We start from the raw sequence: 23,976 nt of genomic DNA, 5'->3' as shown, positions 1-23,976 counted from the left end.
ACATGGCTCTATCACACCAGCACAACTCGGCACTGGTGCCACCTTGGGTCTGGGAACCATCATGTGCGGCGTGGATTTTCAGGAGCCAGCCGGCAATTCCCAGCCACAGGGCCCCAAACACAAACTGCGGCCCTTTTCCCTGGAAGTAAAACAGACATGCCATCTTCTGGCTGTCAGATTGCAGGAGCCACGCGGTACTATCAAACCAGCCCTACTTGGCACTGGTGCCATTTTTTTCATTTGCGAACCATCCAGCGCGGCGTGGGTTTTCAGGAGCCAGCCGGCCACTCCCAGCCACAGGCCCCCAAACACAAACTACGGCCCTTTTCCCTGGAAGTAAAACTGACCTGCCCATCTTCTGGCTGGCAGATTGCAGGAGCCACATGGCTCTATCAAACCAGCCCAACTCGGCACTCGTGCCACCTTGGGTCTGGGAACCATCATGCGCGGCGTGGATTTTCAGGAGCCAGCCGGCTATTCCCCGACACAGGCCCCCAAACACAAACTGCGGCCGTTTTCCCTGGAAGTAAAACAGACCTGCCCATCTTCTGGCTGTCAGATTGCAGGAGCCAGTTGGCTCTATCAAACCAGCCCGACTCAGCACTGGTGCCACCTTTCATCTGGGAACCATCCTGTGTATTGGGGATTTTCAGGAGCCAGCCGGCCACTCCCAGCCACAGGCCCCCAAACACAAACTAGGGCCCTTTTCCCTGGAAGTAAAACTGACCTGCCCATCTTCTGGCTGTCAGATTGCAGGAGCTACTTGGTACTATCAAAGCAGCCCGACTTGGCACTGGCGCCATTTTTCATTTGGGAACCATCCGGCGTATCGTGGATTTTCAGGAGCCAGCCGGCCACTCCCAGCCACAGGCCCTGAAAACAAACCACGACCGTTTTCTCTGGCAAACAAAACTCACCCACCCCGCTTCTGGCTGGCAGATTGCAGGAGCTACTTGGCTCTATCAAACCAGCCCGACTCGGCACCGGTGCCACCTTGGGTCTGGGAACCATCCTGAGCGGCGTTGATTTTCAGGAGCCAGCCGGCTATTCCCCGACACAGGCCCCCAAACACAAACTGCGGCCGTTTTCCCTGGAAGTAAAACAGACCTGCCCATCTTCTGGCTGTCAGATTGCAGGAGCCACTTGGCTCTATCAAACCAGCCAGATTTGGCACTGGGGCCCCTTGGGTCTGGAAACCATCCTGCGTGTCGTGGATTTTCAGGAGCCAGTAGGCCACTCCAAGCCACAGGACCCCAAACAAAAACTACGGCCCTTTTCCCTGGAAGGAAAACTGACCTGCCCATCTTCTGGCTGGCAGATTGCAGGAGCCACTTGGCTCTATCAAACCAGCCCGACTCGGCACTGGTGCCCCTTTGGTCTGGGAATCATCCTGCGTATCGTGCATTTTCAGGAGCCAGCAGGCCACTCCCAGCCAGAGGCCCCCAAACACAAACTGTGGGCCTTTTCCCTGCCAAACAAAACTCACCCACCCCGCTTCTGGCTGGCAGATTGCAGGAGCCACATGGCTCTATCAAACCAGCTCGACTCGGCACTGGTGCCACCTTTCATCTGGGAACCATCCTGCGTATCGTGGATTTCCAGGAGCCAGCCTGCCACTCCCAGCCACAGGCGCCCAAACAAAATCTACGGCCCTTTTCCCTGGAAGTAAAACTGACCTGCCCATCTTCTGGCTGGCAGATTGCAGGAGCCACTTGGCTATATCAAATCAGCCCGACTCGGCAGTGGTACCCCTTTGGGTCTGGGAACCATCCTATGTATCGTGGATTTTCAGGAGCCAGCCGGCCACTCCCATCCACAGGCCCCCAAACACAAACTATGGCCCTTTTCCCTGGAAGTAAAACTGACCTGCCCATCTTCTGGCTGGCAGATTGCAGGAGCCACTTGCCTCTATCAAACCAGCCCGGCTTGGCACTGGTACCCCTTTGGGTCTGGGAACCATCCTACGTATCGTGGATTTTCAGGAGCCAGCCGGCCACTCCCAGCCACAGGCCCCCAACAGAAACCACATCCCTTTTCCCTGGCAAACAAAACTGACCCGCCCCGCTCCTGGCTGGCAGATTGCAGGAGCCACTTGGCTCTATCAAACCAGCCCGACTCGGCACTGGTGCCACCTTTCATCTGGGAACCATCCTGCGCGGCGTGGATTTTAAGGAACCAGCCGGCCATTCAAGGCCACATGCCCCGGAAAAAAAACCACGGCCTTTTTCCCTGGCAAACAAAACTCAGCGACCCCGCTTCTGGCTGACAGATTGCAGGAGCCACATGGCTCTATCACACCAGCCCAACTCGGCACTGGTGCCACCTTGGGTCTGGGAACCATCATGCGCGGCGTGGATTTTAAGGAGCCAGCCGGCCCTTCCCAGCCACAGGCCCCCAAACACAAACTGCGGCCCTTTTCCCTGGAAGTAGAACAGACATGCCCATCTTCTGGCTGGCAGATTTCAGGAGACACTTGGCTCTATCAAAACAGCCCGACTCGGCACTGGTGCCACCTTGGGTCTGGCAACCATCCTGCGCGGCGTGGATTTTTAGGAACCAGCCGGCCATTCAAGGCCACAGGCCCCGGAAAAAAAACTACGGCCTTTTTCCCTGGCAAACAAAACTCAGCGACCCCGCTTCTGGCTGACAGATTGCAGGAGCCACATGGCTCTATCACACCAGCCCAACTCGGCACTGGTGCCACCTTGGGTCTGGGAAACATCATGCGCGGCGTGGATTTTAAGGAGCCAGCCGGCCATTCCCAGCCACAGGGCCCCAAACACAAACTACGGCCCTTTTCCCTGGAAGTAAAACAGACATGCCCATCTTCTGGCTGGCAGATTGCAGGAGCCACGCGGTACTATCAAACCAGCCCGACTTGGCACTGGTGCCATTTTTTTCATTTGGGAACCATCATGCGCGGCATGGATTTTCAGGAGCCAGCCGGCCATTCCCAGCCACAGGCCCCCGAGAACAAATCACGGCCCTTTTCCCTGGCAAAAAAAACTCACCCACCCCGCTTATGGATGGCAGATTGCTGGAGCCAGTTGGGTCTATCAAACCAGCCCGACTCAGCACTGGTGCCACCTTTCATCTGGGAACCATCCTGTGTATTGGGGATTTTCAGGAGCCAGCCGGCCACTCCCAGCCACAGGCCCCCAAACACAAACTACGGCCCTTTTCCCTGGAAGTAAAACTGACCTGCCCATCTTCTGGCTGTCAGATTGCAGGAGCTACTTGGTACTATCAAACCAGCCCGACTTGGCACTGGTGCCATTTTTCATTTGGGAACCATCCTGCGTATCGTGGATTTTCAGGAGCCAGCCGGCCACTCCCAGCCACAGGCCCTGAAAACAAACCACGGCCCTTTTCTCTGGCAAACAAAACTCACCCACCCCGCTTCTGGCTGGCAGATTGCAGGAGCCACTTGGCTCTATCAAACCAGCCCGACTTGGCACTGGTGCCATCGTGGGTCTGGGAACCATCATGCGCGGCGTGGATTTTCAGGAGCCAGCCGGCTATTCCCCGACACAGGCCCCCAAACACAAACTGCGGCCGTTTTCCCTGGAAGTAAAACAGACCTGCCCATCTTCTGGCTGTCAGATTGCAGGAGCCACTTGGCTCTATCAAAACAGCCCGACTGGGCACTGGTGCCACCTTTCATCTGGGAACCATCCTGCGTATCGTGGATTTTCAGGAGCCAGCCGGCCACTCCCAGCCACAGGTCCCCAAATACAAACTACGGCCCTTTTCCCTGGAAGTAAAATAGACCTGCCCATCATCTGGCTGGCAGATTGCAGGAGCCACTTGGCTCTATCAAAACAGCCCGACTGGGCACTGGTGCCACCTTTCATCTGGGAACCATCCTGCGCGGCGTGGATTTTTGGGAACCAGCTGGCCATTCAAGGCCACAGGCCCCGGAAAAAAAACCACGGCCTTTTTCCCTGGCAAACAAAATTCAGCGACCCCGCTTCTGGCTGACAGATTGCAGGAGCCACATGGCTCTATCACACCAGCCCAACTCGGCACTGGTTCCACCTTGGGTCTGGGAAACATCATGCGCGGCGTGGATTTTAAGGAGCCAGCCGGCCATTCCCAGCCACAGGCCCCCAAACACAAACTACGGCCCTTTTCCCTGGCAAACAAAACTCACCCACCCCGCTTATTGATGGCAGATTGCAGGAGCCAGTTGTCTCTATCAAACCAGCCCGACTCAGCACTGGTGCCACCTTTCATCTGGGAACCATCCTGCGTATTGGGGATTTTCAGGAGCCAGCCGGCCACTCCCAGCCACAGGCCCCCAAACACAACCTACGGCCCTTTTCCCTGGAAGTAAAACTGACCTGCCCATCTTCTGGCTGGCAGATTGCAGGAGCCACATGGCTCTATCAAACCAGCCCAACTCGGACCTGGTGCCACCTTGGGTCTGGGAACCATCATGCGCGGCGTGGATTTTCAGGAGCCAGCCGGCCATTCCCAGCCACAGGCCCCCAACACAAACTACGGCCCTTTTCCCTGGAAGTAAAATTGACCTGCCCATCTTCTGGCTAGCAGATTGCAGGAGCTACTTGGTACTGTCAAACCAGCCCAACTCGGCACTGGTTCCACCTTGGGTCTGGGAACCATCAAGCGCGGCGTGGATTTTCAGGAGCCAGCCGGCCATTCCCAGCCGCAGGCCCCCAGACAAAAAACTAAGGTCCTTTTCCCTGGAAGTAAAACAGACCTGCCCATCTTCTGGCTGGCAGATTGCAGGAGCTACTTGGTACTATCAAACCAGCCCGACTTGGCACTGGTGCCATTTTTCATTTGGGAACCATCCTGCGTATCGTGGATTTTCAGGAGCCAGCCGGCCATTCCCAGCCGAAGGCCCCAAACAAAACCTACGGCCCTTTTCCCTGGAAGTAAAACTGACCTGCCCATCTTCTGGCTGGCAGATTGCAGGAGCCACTTGGCTCTATCAAACCAGCCCGACTCGGCACTGGTGCCACCTTGGGTCTGGGAACCATCCTGCGCGGCGTGGATTTCCAGGAGCCAGCCGGCCATTCCCAGCCACAGGCCCCTGAAAACAAATCACGGCCCTTTTCCCTGGCAAACAAAACTCACCCACCCCGCTTATTGATGGCAGATTGCAGGAGCCACTTGACTCTATCAAACCAGCCCGACTCAGCACTGGTGCCACCTTTCATCTGGGAACCATCCTGTGTATTGGGGATTTTCAGGAGCCAGCCGGCCATTCCCAGCCACAGGCCCCCAAACACAAACTACGGCCCTTTTCCCTGGAAGTAAAACTGACATGCCCATCTTCTGGCTGGCAGATTGCAGGAGCCACATGGCTCTATCAAACCAGCCCAACTCGGACCTGGTGCCACCTTGGGTCTGGGAACCATCATGCGCGGCGTGGATTTTCAGGAGCCAGCCGGCCATTCCAAGCCACAGGCCCCCAAACACAAACTACGGCCCTTTTCCCTGGAAGTAAAACAGACCTGCCCATCTTCTGGCTGGCAGATTGCAGGAGCTACTTGGTACTATCAAACCAGCCCGACTTGGCACTGGTGCCGTTTTTCATTTGGGAACCATCCTCCGTATCGTGGATTTTCAGGAGCCAGCCGGCTATTCCCAGCCACAGGCCCCCAAACACAACCTACGGCCCTTTTCCCTGGAAGTAAAACTGACCTGCCCATCTTCTGGCTGGCAGATTGCAGGAGCCACTTGGCTCTATCAAACCAGCCCGACTCGGCACTGGTGCCCCCTTGGGTCTGGGAACCATCCTGCGCGGCGTGGATTTTCAGGAGCCACCCGGCCACTCCCAGCCACAGGCCCTGAAAACAAACCACGGCCCTTTTCCCTGGCAAACAAAACTCACCCACCCCGCTTCTGGCTGGCAGATTGCAGGAGCCACTTGGCTCTATCAAACCAGCCCGACTCGGCACCGGTGCCACCTTGGGTCTGGGAACCATCATGCGCGGCGTGGATTTTCAGGAGCCAGCCGGCTATTCCCAGCCACAGGCCCCCAAACACAACCTACGGCCCTTTTCCCTGGAAGTAAAACTGACCTGCCCATCTTCTGGCTGTCAGATTGCAGGAGCCACTTGGCTCTATCAAACCAGCCCGATTTGAAACTGGGGCCCCTTGGGTCTGGAAACCATCCTGCGTATCGTGGATTTTCAGGAGCCAGTAGGCCACTCCCAGCCACAGGACCCCGAACAAAAACTACGGCCCTTTTCCCTGGAAGGAAAACTGACCTGCCCATCTTCTGGCTGGCAGATTGCAGGAGCCACTTGGCTCTATCAAACCAGCCCGACTCGGCACTGGTGCCCCTTTGGTCTGGGAATCATCCTGCGTATCGTGGATTTTCAGGAGCCAGCAGGCCACTCCCAGCCAGAGGCCCCCAAACACAAACTGTGGGCCTTTTCCCTGCCAAACAAAACTGACCCACCCCGCTTCTGGCTGGCAGATTGCAGGAGCCACATGGCTCTAGCAAACCAGCCAGCTTGGCACTGGTGCCACCATTCATTAGGGAACCATCCTGCGTATCGTGGATTTTCAGGAGCCAGCCGGCCACACCCAGCGCCAGGCCCCCAAACAAAACTACGGCCCTTTTCCCTGGAAGTAAAACTGACCTGCCCATCTTCTGGCTGGCAGATTGCAGGAGTCACTTGCCTTTATCAAACCAGCCCGACTTGGCACTGGTACCCCTTTGGGTCTGGGAACCATCCTATGTATCGTGGATTTTCAGGAGCCAGCCGGCCACTCCCAGCCACAGGCCCCCAACAGAAACCACATCCCTTTTCCCTGGCAAACAAAACTGACCCGCCCCGCTCCTGGCTGGCAGATAGCAGGAGACACTTGGCTCTATCAAACCAGCCCGACTCGGCAGTGGTGCCCCTTTGGTCTGGGAATCATCCTGCGTATCGTGGATTTTCAGGAGCCACCCAGCCACTCCAAGCCACAGGCCCCCAAACACAAACTAGGGCCCTTTTCCCTGGAAACAAAACTCACACACCCCGCTTCTGGCCGGCAGATTGCAGAAGCCACATGGCTCTATCAAACCAGCCCAACTCGGCACTGGTGCCTCCTTGGGTCTGGGAACCATCATGCGCGGCGTGGATTTTAAGGAGCCAGCCGGCCATTCTCAGCCACAGGCCCCCAAACACAAACTACGGCCCTTTTCCCTGGAAGTAAAACAGACATGCCCATCTTCTGGCTGGCAGATTGCAGGAGCCACGCGGTACTATCAAACCAGCCCGACTTGGCACTGGTGCCATTTTTTTCATTTGGGAACCATCCAGCGCGGCATGGATTTTCAGGAGCCAGCCGGCAACACCCAGCCACAGGCCCCCAAACACAAACTACGGCCCTTTTCCCTGGAAGTAAAACTGACCTGCCCATCTTCTGGCTGGCAGATTGTAGGAGCCACTTGGCTCTATCAAACCAGCCCGACTCGGCACTGGTGCCACCTTGGGTCTGGGAACCATCCTGCGCGGCGTGGATTTCCAGGAGCCAGCCGGCCATTCCCAGCCAAGGTCCCCTGAAAACAAATCACGGCCCTTTTCCCTGGCAAACAAAAATCACCCACCTCGCTTATTGATGGCAGATTGCAGGAGCCACTTGACTCTATCAAACCAGCCCGACTCAGCACTGGTGCCACCTTTCATCTGGGAACCATCCTGTGTATTGGGGATTTTCAGGAGCCAGCCGGCCACTCCCAGCCACAGGCCCCCAAACACAAACTACGGCCCTTTTCCCTGGAAGTAAAACTGACCTGCCCATCTTCTGGCTGGCAGATTGCAGGAGCCACATGGCTCTATCAAACCAGCCCAACTCGGACCTGGTGCCACCTTGGGTCTGGGAACCATCATGCGCGGCGTGGATTTTCAGGAGCCAGCCGGCCATTCCAAGCCACAGGCCCCCAACACAAACTACGGCCCTTTTCCCTGGAAGTAAAACAGACCCGCCCATCTTCTGGCTGTCAGATTGCAGGAGCCACTTGGCTCTATCAAACCAGCCCGATTTGGCACTGGGGCCCCTTGGGTCTCGAAACCATCCTGCGTATCGTGGTTTTTTAGGAGCCAGTAGGCCACTCCAAGCCACAGGACCCCAAACAAAATCTACGGCCCTTTTCCCTGGAAGGAAAACTGACCTGCCCATCTTCTGGCTGGCAGATTGCAGGAGCCACTTGGCTCTATCAAACCAGCCCGACTCGGCACTGGTGCCCATTTGGTCAGGGAATCTTCCTGCGTATCGTGCATTTTCAGGAGCCAGCAGTCCACTCCCAGCCAGAGGCCCCCAAACACAAACTGTGGGCCTTTTCCCTGCCAAACAAAACTCACCCACCCCGCTTCTGGCTGGCAGATTGCAGGAGCCACATGGCTCTATCAAACCAGCCCGACTCGGCACTGGTGCCACCTTTCCTGCACACCATCTTGCGTGTCGTGGATTTTCAGGTTCCAGCCGGGAACTCCCAGCCACAGGCCCCCAAACATATACCACGGCCCTTTTCCCTGCAAGTAAAACTGACCTGCCCATCGTCTGGCTGGCAGATTGCGGGAGACACTTGGTACTATCAAACCAGCCCGACTTGGCACTGGTGCCACCTTTCATCTGGGAACCATCCTGCGTATCGTGGATTTTCAGGAGCCAGCTGGCCACTCCCAGCCACATGCCCCCAAACACAAACTATGGCCCTTTTCCCTGGAAGTAAAACTGACCTGCCCATCTTCTGGCTGGCAGATTGCAGGAGCCACTTGCCTCTATCAAACCAGCCCGGCTTGGCACTGGTACCCCTTTGGGTCTGGGAACCATCCTACGTATCGTGGATTTTCAGGAGCCAGCCGGCCACTCCCAGCCACAGGACCCCAACAGAAACCACATCCCTTTTCCCTGGCAAACAAAACTGACCCGCCCCGCTCCTGGTTGGCAGATTGCAGGAACCACATGGCTCGATCAAACCATCCCGACTCGGCACTGGTGCCCCTTTGGTCTGGGAATCATCCTGCGTATCGTGGATTTTCAGGAGCCACCCAGCCACTCCAAGCCACAGGCCCCAAAACACAAATTACGGCCCTTTTCCCTGGAAACAAAACTCACACACCCCGCTTCTGGCTGGCAGATTGCAGAAGCCACTTGGCTCTATCAAACCAGCCCGACTCGGCACTGGTGCCACCTTTCATCTGGGAACCATCCTGCGTATCGTGGATTTTCAGGAGCCAGCCGGCCACTCCCATCCACAGGTCCCCAAATACAAACTACGGCCCTTTTCCCTGGAAGTAAAATAGACCTGCCCATCATCTGGCTGGCAGATTGCAGGAGCCACTTGGCTCTATCAAAACAGCCCGACTGGGCACTGGTGCCACCTTTCATCTGGGAACCATCCTGCGCGGCGTGGATTTTTGGGAACCAGCTGGCCATTCAAGGGCACAGGCCCCGGAAAAAAAACCACGGCCTTTTTCCCTGGCAAACAAAATTCAGCGACCCCGCTTCTGGCTGACAGATTGCAGGAGCCACATGGCTCTATCACACCAGCCCAACTCGGCACTGGTTCCACCTTGGGTCTGGGAAACATCATGCGCGGCGTGGATTTTAAGGAGCCAGCCGGCCATTCCCAGCCACAGGCCCCCAAACACAAACTACGGCCCTTTTCCCTGGCAAACAAAACTCACCCACCCCGCTTATTGATGGCAGATTGCAGGAGCCAGTTGTCTCTATCAAACCAGCCCGACTCAGCACTGGTGCCACCTTTCATCTGGGAACCATCCTGCGTATTGGGGATTTTCAGGAGCCAGCCGGCCACTCCCAGCCACAGGCCCCCAAACACAACCTACGGCCCTTTTCCCTGGAAGTAAAACTGACCTGCCCATCTTCTGGCTGGCAGATTGCAGGAGCCACATGGCTCTATCAAACCAGCCCAACTCGGACCTGGTGCCACCTTGGGTCTGGGAACCATCATGCGCGGCGTGGATTTTCAGGAGCCAGCCGGCCATTCCCAGCCACAGGCCCCCAACACAAACTACGGCCCTTTTCCCTGGAAGTAAAATTGACCTGCCCATCTTCTGGCTAGCAGATTGCAGGAGCTACTTGGTACTGTCAAACCAGCCCAACTCGGCACTGGTTCCACCTTGGGTCTGGGAACCATCAAGCGCGGCGTGGATTTTCAGGAGCCAGCCGGCCATTCCCAGCCGCAGGCCCCCAGACAAAAAACTAAGGTCCTTTTCCCTGGAAGTTGAAGCCCTAAAGCAGATAGCCTTCCAGAAGTAATGGGTTAAAACATGGAATGAGAAGCATGTAAAGAAGGGCCTAGCACTAGAACACACGGAGAAAGCACAGCACTAGGAAAACAGAGCAATAAATTAGATAAAAGGTAGAGCATCATGACAGGGGAAGAGATAGGTATAAGCTAAGCAGGTTTAGAGCCAGCAATGTCAAAACGACCCTAAGGGTTTTTTTGCCAAGCCACGGGATCTAAGCCAAGTACACCGGGAATTGACCAAATTAGGAAAAGAGTTCAAAAGTTTAAAGAGGAAGACTCATCGGAAAGACCCCGTCTATGATGAAGGCAACAGGAACGACCACCTGAAAATTCCCCAAAAGAGATGTCTCCACCTACGCTCCGCCCACGCTCCGCCTACACCACGCCCCATATGAATATGCATGATTATGTATCTGATCTGATGTAATCCTATACCCAAAATTGTATATAAGGCTTGCTTTTGCTATGTGAACTCAGAAATCCATTTTGTGATTTCTCCGACGCGTCGCTAATAAAATACCTCCTGCTTAATTGACTTAAGCTGAGTCTGATTAGGCAGTCACTCTGCCTGTTTGGGGCAAAATTTGGCATCATTTCTGGCGACCCAGATGGGACAACCAGACGGGAGAGCAGATCCTTGAGCGTCCTCCGGAGCTGGGTCCGGGGCCGGGACCCTCGGGCGCCCCTGACAGATTTTTGTCAGAAGAGACTCCCCCCCGGACCAGCGCTCTTCGGTGGACGAGGGGTTTCCTGCATCTCCTGCTCCAATTAAGAGGTATTTTAATTGTTTATTGCATATTGAATTTGGAACAAAGCGCTTTAATTGGGAAACGGGGACTAGACGTAGTCGCCCGACGGGAGCCATAGGGACGCCTTGGCATAATCCCATTTGGTATTGGGGTTTGAGTCCCCATTTGGTATTGGTTTTGGTATTGGGGTTTGAGTCCCCATTTGGTATTGGGGTTTGAGTCCCCATTTGGTATTGGATTTGGTATTGGGGTTTGAGTCCCCATTTGGTATTGGGGTTTGAGTCCCCATTTGGTATTGGTTTTGGTATTGGGGTTTGAGTCCCCATTTGGTATTGGGGTTTGAGTCCCCATATGGTATTGGTTTTGGTATTGGGGTTTGAGTCCCCATTTGGTATTGGGGTTTGAGTCCCCATATGGTATTGGTTTTGGTATTGGGGTTTGAGTCCCCATTTGGTATTGGGGTTTGAGTCCCCATTTGGTATCGGGGTTTAAATCCCCATTTGGAATCAGAGTATTTGTTAAAAGAGTGAAAAAAAAAAAGAAAAAAAGAAAAAGAAAAAAAAGGAAAAAGGAAAAAAAAAGGAAGAAAAAAAAGAAAAAAAAAAAAGAAAAAGAAAAAAAAAGGAAAAAGGAAAAAAAAAGGAAGAAAAAAAAAAAGAAAAAGAAAAAGAAGCAAAAAGGAAAAGAAAAAAAGGAAAGGAAAAGAGTATTTGTTAAAAGGGTGTATGTTTTTCCTTAATGTTGTTGTTTTGTTTGAATTTTTAAAAGCATTGTTGCTTTGTTTGAATTTTTAAACTACGCCTGGGAACGTATCCAGCCAGGTCCGGGACCTTGTCCAATTTTTCCCTTTCTCTGATAAGGTTTTGAGGAGATATATTTGTGCTACACCTTTGTTTAACTGTTATGTTGTTTGCAAGAATCTCGTAAAGGATTTGGTATTTTGTGTTAACTGTAACCTTTTTGTGTGTAAGAATTTATTGTGATATCATCTGCAAACTGTACCTTGGTTTACAGCTGTTTTACGGGTGTGTAATAGCCCGAAGTTGACCAGTATGGGTACTATAGGTTTGCCAGCGACATCTCGGGGCAAAGCGGTGTACTTTGATAGACCGGAAAGGTAGGACGGTTTGGATTAAAGTGTGTGGGTGTGGATGAGAGTGGATGAGACGCGATTGGAAATTGTGTGTATGAAGTGTTAAAATAAATTGACATACAGTGTTTGCGAGAAAGAGATTAAACCGAAAACGCAGACACAGAAAATAGCCATGGGAGGTCAACAGAGCAAGGACGTAAATATGAAAACCCCCTTAGGATGTATCTTAAAGCACTGGAAAGACTTGGGAAAAATTCGGGGGGTGCCCCATTAAAATCAGGGATCGATGAGAAGATAAGCAGCCCTCAGGGACTAGATAGTCCACAGGGGTCGAGAAGCTACATGGATGCTGACAGCCCACCCAGACTAGAAGTCGAAGGGGAGGAAGGCAGTCCGTCAGGAGCGGAGAGCCGAAGGGAGACACGTAGCCTGCCCGAACTCAGTCCATATGAAGATAACCACACACCCAGAAGTGGAGGCATCTGTAGAATGGAAACCAGCACACCAAGGACTGGGGACAAAAGTAACTCACTGGGAAGTGACGTCTCTAAATTGAGATATAGTGAGAAGAATGATGAGACGTGAAAGGGAGGCAGAGAACAGCTCACAGAAACTGAATATAGTAATTCAGATAGAGGATAGGAGAAGTTGAGGAGAAGAAAAAGGAAGACGGGAAGATAGCTCGAGTAGTGGCTGTAGCAGTGGCAGCTCAGAAGACAGGTTACTCGGAACCTGGAACTAGGGGAAGAGGTAGAGGCAACCCAATAGGAGGGAGGGGGAGGTTCCAACCCCACCCAACTAGAGTAGGGCCAAATCAGTGTGCTTACTGCCTAGAAATGGGACACTGGAAGCAAGAATGCCCCCGACTAAGGGAAAGGCTGATGGCCACTACTACTACCACACATCAGGATAGTGAATGAGGGGGACCGGTGGGCCGTACCCTAGCAGACCCACTGGTTAAAATGGAGCTAGGGGAAGGTAAAAAGGAATTGAACTTTTTGTTTGACACGGGAGCAACCTTTTCGGTTTTAAATCAGGAATTGGTACCTAAAAGTGATGAATTTGTACAAGTTGTGGGAGCAACAGGCCAACCAGAAAAAGCTTACTTTTTGAAACCTATTAAATACAAAATTGGGAAACAAATGGGAATTCACCAGTTCCTGTATTTACCAAATTCACCAAAACCCTTATTGGGGAGAGACCTATTGGAAAACTTGGGAGCCGTAATAAAGTTCAACAAAGACAAATTGGAATTTCAAGTAAATGAGGAACAACTGATTACAGCTATAAGCCTAACAATCAGTTGTGTGGAACCCAAACCTGAGAGTCAAAAGATCTTTGCTTTTGAGTGGGAGTCTGTAGATAGAGGGAGAAAGACCCAACTCACCTGGACGGTATTACCCCAAGGATGGGCCAATTCCCCCACGATTTTTGGGAACCAGTTAGCCAAAGAATTAGATAAGTGGGAAAGGCCGCTGGGAGATGGTACCCTTTTGCAGTACATAGACGACCTCCTAATAGCAACGGTGACAGAGGAAGAATGCATTGAATGGACCATTTCCTTGCTAAATTTCCTGGGTTTAAGCGGATATCGAGTCTCTCAACAGAAAACACAGCTGGTGCAAAAGGAAGTGGTGTACCTGGGATACGAAGTCTCCAGAGGACAGCGATCCCTAGGAGCAGCCAGGAAAGAGGCCATCTGCCAGATGCCCAAACCAGAGACGGTGAGAGACCTGCGCGCCTTTCTGGGGATGACAGGTTGGTGCCGGCTATGGATCTACCAGTATGGGATACTCGCTAAACCATTGTATGATTTGCTAAAAGAAACCAAGAATGTCCTAGTTTGGACTCCCGAGGCGGAAGGGGCCTTTAAGAGGCTGAAGCGGGAGCTGATGAGAGCACCAGCCTTAGGTCTCCCAGATGTGTCAAAACCATTCTGGCTATTTTCCCATGAGCGGCAAGGGATGGCCCTAGGAGTACTAGCACAGCAGTTGGGACCATACAAGAGAGCTGTGGCCTACTTCTCCAAGCGATTGGATGAAGTAAGTCAAGGATGGCCAGGCTGTCTGAGGGCAGTGGCCGCAGTGATAATTAACATTGAAGAGGCCAGGAAGTTTACGCTGGGCCAAAAGGTGACTGTGTTAGTATCCCACACTGTGTCAGCTGTGCTGGAACAGAAAGGCAACCATTGGTTGTCGCCTTCCAGATTTTTAAAGTACCAGGCCATCCTGGCTGAATCAGATGATGTAACCATTCAGGTAACTAATATTGTGAACCCAGCTTCATTCTTAGAAGGAAGAGTTCCAGCAGAACCCATCGAACATGACTGCCTGGAAACAATTGAAGCCGTCTACTCCAGTCGCCCAGATCTCAAGGAAGAGCCGTTCGAAGACGCGGACAACTGGTTTTCAGATGGCAGCAGCTTCGTGAGGCAAGGAGTAAGAATGGCTGGCTATGCAGTCACCACTACAGAGAGGGTAATTGAGTCAAACCCCCTGCCTGCAGGGACTTCATCTCAAAAAGCAGAGCTGATAGCCCTGACCCGAGCCCTGGAATTAGCAGAGAACATGCAAATTAATATATGGACAGACTCTAAATATGCCTTTTCTGTCGTACATGCTCATGGAGCCATCTGGAAAGAAAGAGGACTGTTGACTACACAAGGAAAAATAGTCAAACATGCAGAAGAGGTTCTGCGACTGCTGGAGGCGGTCCAACTCCCAACACAGGTGGCCATAATGCATTGCAAGGGGCACTTGAAAGGCAATACTATTCCAGAAATAGGGAACAGGAAGGCAGATACAGAAGCTAAATTGGCGGCCATAAGAAATAGGGAAGCGGAAATAGCGGCCCTAATACCAGGGGAGCTGGATATCAATATCCAGCCAGATTACCAGGAATCAGATCATAGGTGGATTCAAAGAAATAAGGGCAAAATACTAGAAAATGGTTGGGGTCGATTAGAAACAGGACAGTTAGTGATACCAGGAAACGTGATGTGGCAGTTTGTGAAGGCAGAACATGAAAAGGCCCATTGGGGCCTAGATTCGCTTTACCAATATTTGCAGACCAGAATAGCAGGACCAAAATTATTTACTACTATAAAACACGTTACGTCCCAGTGTGAACGGTGTCTGAGGAACAACCCAAACACAGGAACCAGAGTACACCTAGGAGCTATAAACCGAGGTAAATTCCCAGGTGAGATATGGCAAATTGATTTTTCTGAACTCCCAAGAAAAGGGGGGTTTCGGTACCTGTTGGTATTAACTGACACATTTTCTGGGTGGCCTGAAGCATTCCCCTGTAGGACAAATAAGGAAAGAGAGGTAACTAGAGTACTGTTGAATGAAATTATTCCACGGTTTGGGGTACCGAAGAGCATTTCTTCGGATAGAGGTACCCATTTCTGTGCAAAAGTAGTGAAAGCAATAAGCAAAGCATTACAAATCAATTGGCAATTGCACACGCCCTACCGTCCACAGGCCAGTGGGCAAGTGGAAAAGATGAATCATCTTATCAAACAGCAAATTGCTAAAATATGCCAAGAGACTAATTTGCAGTGGCATCAAGCTTTGCCTATTGCTCTGCTGAGATTAAGAGTCAAGCCAAGATCGAAGGAAAAGTTAAGTCCTTTTGAAATTCTATATGGTAGACCTTATGCTATGCAAGCTGTAAATGGAGATGTCATAGACCAGATTGGCAATCAATACATTTATGATTATGTAATTGCGGTGGGGAAACAGTTTGATAAGAATGCTGCTGTGATGATAGAGCACCAACCTAAGCAACCGGATTGCAAATTGCATCCGTTTAACCCCGGTGATTGGGTGTATGTTAAGAATCTTTTAGGAAAACCCCTACAAGAAAAGTGGGAGGGACCTTTCCAAGTGCTGCTGACTACCTTCACCGCGGTTCGGATCAAGGAACGACCTACGTGGATCCACTATTCACGGGTCAAGAGAGCTCCGGAAAACAAACAAGAGGAGATTAAACCTGCCCTAGATGTACAGACTTCTGAGACTTCTGAATCAGCTGTCTCCGCAGGATCACGTGAGAATCCAACATAAACTAACATTGACTTTGCCAAAACCTTTATCTCTCATAGCAGAATTTAATGCCGAAGCTAGAGCTGCATTGCGTAGCACACCAATACAGTGGACAGGGTGGGTTGAAACATATAGTCAACAAGGACCTGACCCACAGGACCCTATTCACGATCAGCCGTGTTTTGGGTGTGGGGAAAGAAATTGTGAGGGACTAATTGGATTTCTTTGTGGAGGTTGCGATAGAAAATTTTGGAACGTACAAAGTCGTTTACTGGACCTCCAATGTTATGAGTGTAGCTGCAAAGAAGCAAGGGAAAATGACTCCTATTTGGCCTTAGAGAAATTCGCCAATAGGCCCATTTTAGAGGCTAGGGAATTGTTTGAAGCTCCCGAACAAATTGTATTAGGGTGGTGCCATTGGAGAGTACACCGCTGGTTACAATATTGTTTGAAACTTAGTCGTTCTAAGGTTTTATCGACCCGTTGCTATTCTTCTGTCCCACCACATCCACTAACAAGTGACCAAATAGGACCCTTTAAAAAACAAAGAGATTTAGACACTGAACTAGAAAAGGTTATTTTACGAGTAAAACAAATTCACATCAAGCAACGAGAACGCCAAAAGAAACAAAATTGACAGCCAGACATTATGACCCCGACTCCACCCCAAACCTTTACAACTCTGATCATTGGACTCTCGATAAGTATAGCTCTTCCCCAAGACTTTTCCCCAATAGACCCATGGTCTCATGCACATCAGTGTATCCACCCGGAATTAGGAATGAGCGGACCCTATTTCGAGGTTTATGCCTTACGTAACAATCAGCCATATGCAAGGGAAGTATGGGATCGGCCCTCCATGATAGCATACAAGGGAGACCAAATCCAAATTGGGTGTCGAGAGCTTGACCCAGCAGGAGAAAGAGAAAGAAAAACAAGGCGGCTGGTATTAACAATTCAACCCTTGATGCCAGCCTCTAAACAAAATCTAATTACCTTTAGTCTAGTGAAAATGGGCAAGCCTATTGCCTGGACTCAACAAAAGGGCCCAATTTCATGTCAGTGGAGCGACTTCAGGGAAGATCCACCTGGATCACAACCCCGAAACTCGGTGATTTATAGAGAAGATTCACTTGGGGAGCTACACCCTCAAAACATAACCTATGACCCTCACCCCCTTCTCCATTCTCCGGGAGAAATTGTAGCATCTAGTGGTCCTGAGGGAGGAAAAGCACTGTGTGAGATGGCATTTAGATTGGATCAGTCAATGACGTTCACATGTGAAAGGGAGTTGAAAACACTGGGACAGGGTTTTAGCTCCCTCGGGCGTGCTCTCGGGCGTGCTGTCGAATATAAGATACAATTACCAGGAGACGTGATCCCATTGTATCCAGATCTAGACTTGCCTCAAGAAACCACCCTACCAGTAGAGTGTAAAGCAGTACACAACCTAACCTTTATAGGGCCTCAGGTGATAAGAAAATCTAACGAACTAAAATTATTGTTAGACCCCACTTATTCCCTGAAAAAGGTGCAAATGAACATTCACACCGATATTACTTATTTGCAAAAGGATTGCCGACCATTTATACAGCAAAGCCTTAAGGGATGGAATGCATGGCTAGCGACAAGGTCTCATCACAGAAAAACAAAAAGAGATCTAAGTGGGTGGATTGGCACCGGATTTGGCATAGTAAACACAATAGATCAAGAGGTATTAGTAAACAAATTAAGTACCGTCACATCGAGCTTAGGAAAGCTTAAGGTACCTCTCAGTACATCCATGCTTACATTAGCTGAAACACAATCGCTAGTGGTGAAATTACTAACCATGGTAGCAAACCATACTGCAGAGGATTTTGTAAAGCTCACTGACTACACAGGGGAACTCAGCAGAGACGTTGCACTCGCTATCCAATGCTCTCAGACGCAACAATGGGTACAATCAGTAGCGGCAGGAATAATGAGAGAAGGAATGTCAGGTATATTACCTCAAGAAATAAGGGAAACAATATTAAAGGACAATCACACTACACAATTTGAGAGGGACCACCAGGCTTGGTGGCAATTAGTGAACTTCACCTATGAGCCTCAACAAGAACACATTGAAGCTTATGTCCTCACCATTAGTGCGGCAGAAGAAAGAGCTATTTTTCCCATCCTCACTCTAGGGACAACACACCAAGAAGTCGTTGTTAGGCCAATAAACCATAACGTCTGGGCCAGTTATGATTACACCAAAAATAGGTGGCAATCGGTTAGCACAGAAGCGTGCATCCCTAGAGGACAATTAGGCTATGTTTGCGAAAATGCTGTGGTAGAAGCCGAAGATTTATGCTTAGATGCTGAAAATAGTGTATGTACCTTAGAAATGCTACCACATGATAGAACCCAATCACAAGTTTACTATATAGGAAATGGGTGTGCTTGCGTAAGGACAGCTTGTGACAACGTCACTATAGATAATTGCCTAGAAGAGACTAACAATACTAACTTTTGTGTATGCAACTTTACCAAGATCGTAGGTTGTGATTTTCATTACACTGTCCCAATAACTACCCAACAGCTAATTAACGCAAATTTCAACCTATATCAAGAGATACCGAAATTACAAATAGGGATGGACGTCAAAATTCTCAAAGCAATGCTTGCACACCCTGAAGTAAAGAAATTGGTGCAAAAGGTGAATCAAACAACTAGGCGAACGGTATGGCAAGTAGAACACAATTCAGAAAAGATAAAGAATGTCCTGACCGAAGTAGAACAAGTAGGCCAGCATCACTGGTGGGACATCTTTACAGGATACTCCCCAACAGCTACACAGGTCTTCCATTACCTGGTGCACCCAATGCTAGTAGTGATTGGAGCTTTGTTATTACTAACTCTTACAAACATTTGTTTGTGGTGGAGATTAAGGGGCATAATGAAGAGGACCCAAATGATTTGGGCAATGGTACGGGCCTATCAGCGTCCTGTAGGACCAGAACTTGACGAAAGAATTCGTAAGTTACAAGAAAAAGGGGGGAAATGAAGCCCTAAAGCAGATAGCCTTCCAGAAGTAATGGGTTAAAACATGGAATGAGAAGCATGTAAAGAAGGGCCTAGCACTAGAACACACGGAGAAAGCACAGCACTAGGAAAACAGAGCAATAAATTAGATAAAAGGTAGAGCATCATGACAGGGGAAGAGATAGGTATAAGCTAAGCAGGTTTAGAGCCAGCAATGTCAAAACGACCCTAAGGGTTTTTTTGCCAAGCCACGGGATCTAAGCCAAGTACACCGGGAATTGACCAAATTAGGAAAAGAGTTCAAAAGTTTAAAGAGGAAGACTCATCGGAAAGACCCCGTCTATGATGAAGGCAACAGGAACGACCACCTGAAAATTCCCCAAAAGAGATGTCTCCACCTACGCTCCGCCCACGCTCCGCCTACACCACGCCCCATATGAATATGCATGATTATGTATCTGATCTGATGTAATCCTATACCCAAAATTGTATATAAGGCTTGCTTTTGCTATGTGAACTCAGAAATCCATTTTGTGATTTCTCCGACGCGTCGCTAATAAAATACCTCCTGCTTAATTGACTTAAGCTGAGTCTGATTAGGCAGTCACTCTGCCTGTTTGGGGCAAAATTTGGCATCAAAGTAAAACAGACCTGCCCATCTTCTGGCTGGCAGATTGCAGGAGCTACTTGGTACTATCAAACCAGCCCGACTTGGCACTGGTGCCATTTTTCATTTGGGAACCATCCTGCGTATCGTGGATTTTCAGGAGCCAGCCGGCCAGTCCCAGCCGAAGGCCCCAAACAAAACCTACGGCCCTTTTCCCTGGAAGTAAAACTGACCTGCCCATCTTCTGGCTGGCAGATTGCAGGAGCCACTTGGCTCTATCAAACCAGCCCGACTCGGCACTGGTGCCCCCTTGGGTCTGGGAACCTTCCTGCGCGGCGTGGATTTTCAGGAGCCAGCCGGCCACTCCCAGCCACAGGCCCTGAAAACAAACCACGGCCCTTTTCCCTGGCAAACAAAATTCACCCACCCCGCTTCTGGCTGGCAGATTGCAGGAGCCACTTGGCTCTATCAAACCAGCCCGACTCGGCACTGGTGCCACCTTGGGTCTGGGAACCATCCTGCGCGGCGTGGATTTCCAGGAGCCAGCCGGCCATTCCCAGCCACAGGCCCCTGAAAACAAATCACGGCCCTTTTCCCTGGCAAACAAAACTCACCCACCCCGCTTATTGATGGCAGATTGCAGGAGCCACTTGACTCTATCAAACCAGCCCGACTCAGCACTGGTGCCACCTTTCATCTGGGAACCATCCTGTGTATTGGGGATTTTCAGGAGCCAGCCGGCCATTCCCAGCCACAGGCCCCCAAACACAAACTACGGCCCTTTTCCCTGGAAGTAAAACTGACCTGCCCATCTTCTGGCTGGCAGATTGCAGGAGCCACATGGCTCTATCAAACCAGCCCAACTCGGACCTGGTGCCACCTTGGGTCTGGGAACCATCATGCGCGGCGTGGATTTTCAGGAGCCAGCCGGCCATTCCAAGCCACAGGCCCCCAAACACAAACTACGGCCCTTTTCCCTGGAAGTAAAACAGACCTGCCCATCTTCTGGCTGGCAGATTGCAGGAGCTACTTGGTACTATCAAACCAGCCCGACTTGGCACTGGTGCCGTTTTTCATTTGGGAACCATCCTCCGTATCGTGGATTTTCAGGAGCCAGCCGGCTATTCCCAGCCACAGGCCCCCAAACACAACCTACGGCCCTTTTCCCTGGAAGTAAAACTGACCTGCCCATCTTCTGGCTGGCAGATTGCAGGAGCCACTTGGCTCTATCAAACCAGCCCGACTCGGCACTGGTGCCCCCTTGGGTCTGGGAACCATCATGCGCGGCGTGGATTTTCAGGAGCCAGCCGGCTATTCCCCGACACAGGCCCCCAAACACAACCTACGGCCCTTTTCCCTGGAAGTAAAACTGACCTGCCCATCTTCTGGCTGTCAGATTGCAGGAGCCACTTGGCTCTATCAAACCAGCCCGATTTGAAACTGGGGCCCCTTGGGTCTGGAAACCATCCTGCGTATCGTGGATTTTCAGGAGCCAGTAGGCCACTCCCAGCCACAGGACCCCGAACAAAAACTACGGCCCTTTTCCCTGGAAGGAAAACTGACCTGCCCATCTTCTGGCTGGCAGATTGCAGGAGCCACTTGGCTCTATCAAACCAGCCCGACTCGGCACTGGTGCCCCTTTGGTCTGGGAATCATCCTGCGTATCGTGGATTTTCAGGAGCCAGCAGGCCACTCCCAGCCAGAGGCCCCCAAACACAAACTGTGGGCCTTTTCCCTGCCAAACAAAACTGACCCACCCTGCTTCTGGCTGGCAGATTGCAGGAGCCACATGGCTCTAGCAAACCAGCCAGCTTGGCACTGGTGCCACCATTCATTAGGGAACCATCCTGCGTATCGTGGATTTTCAGGAGCCAGCCGGCCACACCCAGCGCCAGGCCCCCAAACAAAACTACGGCCCTTTTCCCTGGAAGTAAAACTGACCTGCCCATCTTCTGGCTGGCAGATTGCAGGAGTCACTTGCCTTTATCAAACCAGCCCGACTTGGCACTGGTACCCCTTTGGGTCTGGGAACCATCCTATGTATCGTGGATTTTCAGGAGCCAGCCGGCCACTCCCAGCCACAGGCCCCCAACAGAAACCACATCCCTTTTCCCTGGCAAACAAAACTGACCCGCCCCGCTCCTGGCTGGCAGATAGCAGGAGACACTTGGCTCTATCAAACCAGCCCGACTCGGCACTGGTGCCACCTTGGGTCTGGGAACCATCCTGCGCGGCGTGGATTTCCAGGAGCCAGCCAGCCATTCCCAGCCAAGGGCCCCTGAAAACAAATCACGGCCCTTTTCCCTGGCAAACAAAAATCACCCACCTCGCTTATTGATGGCAGATTGCAGGAGCCACTTGACTCTATCAAACCAGCCCGACTCAGCACTGGTGCCACCTTTCATCTGGGAACCATCCTGTGTATTGGGGATTTTCAGGAGCCAGCCGGCCACTCCCAGCCACAGGCCCCCAAACACAAACTACGGCCCTTTTCCCTGGAAGTAAAACTGACCTGCCCATCTTCTGGCTGGCAGATTGCAGGAGCCACATGGCTCTATCAAACCAGCCCAACTCGGACCTGGTGCCACCTTGGGTCTGGGAACCATCATGCGCGGCGTGGATTTTCAGGAGCCAGCCGGCCATTCCAAGCCACAGGCCCCCAACACAAACTACGGCCCTTTTCCCTGGAAGTAAAACAGACCCGCCCATCTTCTGGCTGTCAGATTGCAGGAGCCACTTGGCTCTATCAAACCAGCCCGATTTGACCCTGGGGCCCCTTGGGTCTGGAAACCATCCTGCATATCGTGGATTTTCAGGAGCCAGTAGGCCACTCCCAGCCACAGGACCCCAAACAAAAACTACGGCCCTTTTCCCTGGAAGGAAAACTGACCTGCCCATCTTCTGGCTGGCAGATTGCAGGAGCCACTTGGCTCTATCAAACCAGCCCGACTCGGCACTGGTGCCCCTTTGGTCTGGGAATCATCCTGCGTATCGTGCATTTTCAGGAGCCAGCAGGCCACTCCCAGCCAGAGGCCCCCAAACACAAACTGTGGGCCTTTTCCCTGCCAAACAAAACTCACCCACCCCGCTTCTGGCTGGCAGATTGCAGGAGCCACATGGCTCTATCAAACCAGCCCGACTCGGCACTGGTGCCCCTTTGGTCTGGGAATCATCCTGCGTATCGTGCATTTTCAGGAGCCAGCAGGCCACTCCCAGCCAGAGGCCCCCAAACACAAACTGTGGGCCTTTTCCCTGCCAAACAAAACTCACCCACCCCGCTTCTGGCTGGCAGATTGCAGGAGCCACATGGCTCTATCAAACCAGCCCGACTCGGCACTGGTGCCACCTTTCATCTGGGAACCATCCTGCGTATCGTGGATTTTCAGGAGCCAGCCGGCCCCTCCCAGCCACTGGCCCCGAAACACAAACTACGGCCCTTTTCCCTGGAAGTAAAACTGACCTGCCCATCTTCTGGCTGGCAGATTGCAGGAGCCACTTGCCTTTATCAAACCAGCCTGACTTGGCACTGGTACCCCTTTGGGTCTGGGAACCATCCTATGTATCGTGGATTTTCAGGAGCCAGCCGGCCACTCCCAGCCACAGGCCCCCAAACAGAAACCACATCCCTTTTCCCTGGCAAACAAAACTGACCCGCCCCGCTCCTGGCTGGCAGATTGCAGGAGACACTTGGCTCTATCAAACCATCCCGACTCGGCACTGGTGCCCCTTTGGTCTGGGAATCATCCTGCGTATCGTGGATTTTCAGGAGCCACCCAGCCACTCCAAGCCACAGGCCCCCAAACAAAAACTAGGGCCCTTTTCCCTGGAAACAAAACTCACACACCCCGCTTCTGGCCGGCAGATTGCAGAAGCCACATGGCTCTATCAAACCAGCCCATCTCGGCACTGGTGCCACCTTGGGTCTGGGAACCATCATGCGCGGCGTGGATTTTAAGGAGCCAGCCGGCCATTCTCAGCCACAGGCCCCCAAACACAAACTACGGCCCTTTTCCCAGGAAGTAAAACAGACCTGCCCATCTTCTGGCTGTCAGATTGCAGGAGCCAGTTGGCTCTATCAAACCAGCCCGACTCGGCAGTGGTGCCCCCTTTCATCTGGGAATCATACTGCGTATCGTGGATTTTCAGGTGCCAGCCGGCCACTCCCAGCCACAGGCCCCCAAACACAAACTACGGCCCTTTTCCCTGGAAGTAAAACTGACCTG

This window comes from Zonotrichia albicollis, chromosome 18 (genome assembly GCF_047830755.1).
Source record: "Zonotrichia albicollis isolate bZonAlb1 chromosome 18, bZonAlb1.hap1, whole genome shotgun sequence".
NCBI lineage: Eukaryota > Metazoa > Chordata > Aves > Passeriformes > Passerellidae > Zonotrichia > Zonotrichia albicollis.
This window is presented reverse-complemented; position numbering follows the sequence as displayed.